Raw genomic sequence first — 5000 nt, 5'->3', positions numbered from 1 at the left:
ACCCATGTTGTGCCCTAACGTAACCCACGTTGTGCCTTAACGTAACCCACGTTGTGCCTTAACGTAACCCACGTTGTGCCTTAACGTAACCCACGTTGTGCCTTAACGTAACCCACGTTGTGCCTTAACGTCACCCACGTTGTGCCTTAACGTAACCCACGTTGTGCCTTAACGTAACCCACGTTGTGCCTTAACGTAACCCACGTTGTGCCTTAACGTAACCCACGTTGTCCGCTAACGTAACCCACGTTGTCGCCTAAACCTGCTCTGTAATTGTTATACGACTCGTTCAATTAGTGTAGTGTTGCCCACCCGCAACCCTCGCAATATAGTTCGCTACTCGCACTGCCCGCTCCCCTGTGTATCGCTTCATGTTAAACACCTTGCAAGTCTTGCTGACTTTCCACATGCTCCTGCTGTACACTGTTATGTGGATGGCAGCAGGACGTACATGCCGCCCCCCCCCCCCCCACCCCTCCCCACGTCCCCACCTTGCCCCCTGCCTTCGCAAGCTGGTTGGTGAGAAGTTTGCATGTTCAATGCCCTTCGCATGCGACGTACTCAGGCTACGTTGTGGTGCGGCCTGTGTCAACTGTCCGCTGATGTCGTACGCATAAACCACAATCTGTACTGCACATTCGTCCTTATGTACTGAATGATACATCGTGGCACATGTGTGACCGTACAACGACTGCGCCCAAAAACGGCGGACCATACAGTGCAAATATTGTGCACGCAGCTACGTGTCGTCTCCCTATGAGAGCTGGATTGCAGTGTGGTACGCCATAGAGACGTGTGGGAGGAACGGACGCCGTGGATGGCGATCAGCATGAGCTGTGTGTTGATGTATTCGGACCTAGTCGTCTCTCCTCAAACACCGTGATAGCATGGTGCACCGCGTTCCATATCTGCGACATGCTACAGAGGCCGGTTGACAGTCGTTCGAGCAATGGACATCGCATACGTACGGGGGCCACCTTCCACGTATTGTCTAGGCGTGCACATTTTGTTGCGTGTATGTGGGCAGACGTAGTGTGGCGTGACACCTGACACAGGCATGCAATAATCGTTGAAGTTGCTAATGGCGATGGACGCCTACGTTTGCTGGTGAAGTTACGCAAATGAAGAAATGGTAACCCGTTGTGGTGCGGTTGTTCTCGCTAGGGGTGAATCGGTGATGGCGACGATAGGTTGAGGTACTAACCGGTTGTTCCAGCGATACCCACCATGCCGATGAAACTGAACGGCATCTGGGTGTGAAGCGATACGCGGCGGTGGCTGGGTGGGACCGTCCCCGGCCGGTGAGGGGGCGCCTCCCGGCGTGCTGGCCGCGCGGTGCGTGGGCGCACGCGCTACAGCCGGCTGGTGGGGGCGGCCAGTGGCAGGCGCGCCGGCCGACGGACGCGGCAGGCGTCGCAGCTGCGCGCCGGCGCACCCTGCGCGCGGCGCCGTGCGGCCAAAGTAGGTCCTCGCGGGCCCGGTGCGAAGCGCGGTGGACATCTTCAGTGTGCTGGTCCGATTGAGGACTGTGTGCGTTGAGGATGCGCCGCCGCCCGGCGCTCGGCGCCGCGACGCCGTCTGCTGCTCGGTCGCCCCAGCGGTTCTCGCTGGTGGTTTGTATCGCAGCTGTGCGGATGTGTTGGCGCGTGCGCTGTGCTGGGAGAGTTCGCTTCGGCACCCAAGTGGGGCTTTTGTCCTTCTGTGGCGCTGGCGTTGGAGCTGCCGGTCACCGTAGGTGGCGCGTGTTGTCTCCCGCCGGCAATGCCACGACAGCACGCTCCCGGGCCTCTGTCGGCAGCGGCAAGCTCAGTTGGGAGCACGGGTGGTCGCACCGAAAGCGTCTACTCGCCTAACTCCGGGCGATTGCGCCTCTCTCGAACCCGACCAAGTACTTGGGACGGCGCTGCGCGCCGCCGGGACCTGAGAGGGTTTCGAGGTGTATTGTGCAGGGGAGCTCAGCCTCCTCCTGTTTGCAGAATGATTGAGCGGACGCTTGCGTGTTCGCGCGGGCCCCCGGGACACACTCCCGGGCGGCCGGCTGCTCAGCTCTAGTTGACGCAGCTCCCTGGTTGATCCTGCCAGTAGTCATATGCTTGTCTCAAAGATTAAGCCATGCATGTCTCAGTACAAGCCGCATTAAGGTGAAACCGCGAATGGCTCATTAAATCAGTTATGGTTCCTTAGATCGTACCCACGTTACTTGGATAACTGTGGTAATTCTAGAGCTAATACATGCAAACAGAGTCCCGACCAGAGATGGAAGGGACGCTTTTATTAGATCAAAACCAATCGGTCGGCTCGTCCGGTCCGTTTGCCTTGGTGACTCTGAATAACTTTGGGCTGATCGCACGGTCCTCGTACCGGCGACGCATCTTTCAAATGTCTGCCTTATCAACTGTCGATGGTAGGTTCTGCGCCTACCATGGTTGTAACGGGTAACGGGGAATCAGGGTTCGATTCCGGAGAGGGAGCCTGAGAAACGGCTACCACATCCAAGGAAGGCAGCAGGCGCGCAAATTACCCACTCCCGGCACGGGGAGGTAGTGACGAAAAATAACGATACGGGACTCATCCGAGGCCCCGTAATCGGAATGAGTACACTTTAAATCCTTTAACGAGTATCTATTGGAGGGCAAGTCTGGTGCCAGCAGCCGCGGTAATTCCAGCTCCAATAGCGTATATTAAAGTTGTTGCGGTTAAAAAGCTCGTAGTTGGATTTGTGTCCCACGCTGTTGGTTCACCGCCCGTCGGTGTTTAACTGGCATGTATCGTGGGACGTCCTGCCGGTGGGGCGAGCCGAAGGCGTGCGACCGCCCCGTGCGTGCTCGTGCGTCCCGAGGCGGACCCCGTTGAAATCCTACCAGGGTGCTCTTTATTGAGTGTCTCGGTGGGCCGGCACGTTTACTTTGAACAAATTAGAGTGCTTAAAGCAGGCAAGCCCGCCTGAATACTGTGTGCATGGAATAATGGAATAGGACCTCGGTTCTATTTTGTTGGTTTTCGGAACCCGAGGTAATGATTAATAGGGACAGGCGGGGGCATTCGTATTGCGACGTTAGAGGTGAAATTCTTGGATCGTCGCAAGACGAACAGAAGCGAAAGCATTTGCCAAGTATGTTTTCATTAATCAAGAACGAAAGTTAGAGGTTCGAAGGCGATCAGATACCGCCCTAGTTCTAACCATAAACGATGCCAGCCAGCGATCCGCCGCAGTTCCTCCGATGACTCGGCGGGCAGCCTCCGGGAAACCAAAGCTTTTGGGTTCCGGGGGAAGTATGGTTGCAAAGCTGAAACTTAAAGGAATTGACGGAAGGGCACCACCAGGAGTGGAGCCTGCGGCTTAATTTGACTCAACACGGGAAACCTCACCAGGCCCGGACACCGGAAGGATTGACAGATTGATAGCTCTTTCTTGATTCGGTGGGTGGTGGTGCATGGCCGTTCTTAGTTGGTGGAGCGATTTGTCTGGTTAATTCCGATAACGAACGAGACTCTAGCCTGCTAACTAGTCGCGTGACATCCTTCGTGCTGTCAGCGATTACTTTTCTTCTTAGAGGGACAGGCGGCTTCTAGCCGCACGAGATTGAGCAATAACAGGTCTGTGATGCCCTTAGATGTTCTGGGCCGCACGCGCGCTACACTGAAGGAATCAGCGTGTCTTCCTAGGCCGAAAGGTCGGGGTAACCCGCTGAACCTCCTTCGTGCTAGGGATTGGGGCTTGCAATTGTTCCCCATGAACGAGGAATTCCCAGTAAGCGCGAGTCATAAGCTCGCGTTGATTACGTCCCTGCCCTTTGTACACACCGCCCGTCGCTACTACCGATTGAATGATTTAGTGAGGTCTTCGGACTGGTACGCGGCATTGACTCTGTCGTTGCCGATGCTACCGGAAAGATGACCAAACTTGATCATTTAGAGGAAGTAAAAGTCGTAACAAGGTTTCCGTAGGTGAACCTGCGGAAGGATCATTACCGACTAGACTGCATGTCTTTCGATGTGCGTGTCGTGTCGCGCAACACGCTACCTGTACGGCTCGCCGTAGCCGTGCGCCGCGTGCGGAACCACGCGTGCCTCTCAAAACTAGCGGCAATGTTGTGTGGTACGAGCGCTGAAGCGCTGGAGCGGCTGGCCTGCGGCACCTGGCGCCTGGCGCCGGTTTTGAATGACTTTCGCCCGAGTGCCTGTCCGCTCCGGTGTGGAGCCGTACGACGCCCGTCGGCCGTGAGGCCGTTGGACACAGAACGCTGGAACAGGGGCCGCCACACGCCTCACTCCCGCCTATGCGACCGTCTCGAAAGAGACGGCGGAAACTTGAGAAAAGATCACCCAGGACGGTGGATCACTCGGCTCGTGGGTCGATGAAGAACGCAGCAAATTGCGCGTCGACATGTGAACTGCAGGACACATGAACATCGACGTTTCGAACGCACATTGCGGTCCATGGATTCCGTTCCCGGGCCACGTCTGGCTGAGGGTCGGCTACGTATACTGAAGCGCGCGGCGTTTGCCCCGCTTCGCAGACCTGGGAGTGTCGCGGCCGCCTGTGGGGCCGGCCGCGTCTCCTCAAACGTGCGATGCGCGCCCGTCGCCTGGCGGTTCGCATACCGGTACTTTCTCGGTAGCGTGCACAGCCGGCTGGCGGTGTGGCGTGCGACACCTCGTACAACGACCTCAGAGCAGGCGAGACTACCCGCTGAATTTAAGCATATTACTAAGCGGAGGAAAAGAAACTAACAAGGATTCCCCCAGTAGCGGCGAGCGAACAGGGAAGAGTCCAGCACCGAACCCCGCAGGCTGCCGCCTGTCGTGGCATGTGGTGTTTGGGAGGGTCCACTACCCCGACGCCTCGCGCCGAGCCCAAGTCCAACTTGAATGAGGCCACGGCCCGTAGAGGGTGCCAGGCCCGTAGCGGCCGGTGCGAGCGTCGGCGGGACCTCTCCTTCGAGTCGGGTTGCTTGAGAGTGCAGCTCCAAGTGGGTGGTAAACTCCATCTGAGACTA

General features: G+C 57.2%; 3 non-coding genes across 3 annotated transcripts in view; all 3 read left to right on the top strand.

The window, feature by feature from the left end:
* Positions 1–2062: 2062 nt before the first annotated feature.
* On the top strand, positions 2063–3971 carry LOC124774221. Its single transcript, XR_007015211.1, has one exon. It is a non-coding gene; the product is annotated as a small subunit ribosomal RNA (ribosomal RNA).
* Positions 3972–4323: 352 nt separating this feature from the next.
* LOC124774088 lies at positions 4324–4478 on the top strand. The gene has a single exon (XR_007015084.1). It is a non-coding gene; the product is annotated as a 5.8S ribosomal RNA (ribosomal RNA).
* A 188-nt stretch (positions 4479–4666) lies between these two features.
* Positions 4667–5000, top strand: part of LOC124774415 — a 6580-nt gene continuing 6246 nt past the window's right edge. Inside the window, exon 1 of the ribosomal RNA XR_007015292.1 lies at positions 4667–5000. This exon is cut by the window's right edge and continues 6246 nt beyond it. This is a non-coding gene — a ribosomal RNA (large subunit ribosomal RNA).

This window comes from Schistocerca piceifrons, unplaced genomic scaffold, assembly GCF_021461385.2.
Source record: "Schistocerca piceifrons isolate TAMUIC-IGC-003096 unplaced genomic scaffold, iqSchPice1.1 HiC_scaffold_961, whole genome shotgun sequence".
Lineage (NCBI taxonomy): Eukaryota > Metazoa > Arthropoda > Insecta > Orthoptera > Acrididae > Schistocerca > Schistocerca piceifrons.
Note: the sequence above shows the minus strand (reverse complement) of the source record. Positions and strands in the feature narration are given on the sequence as shown.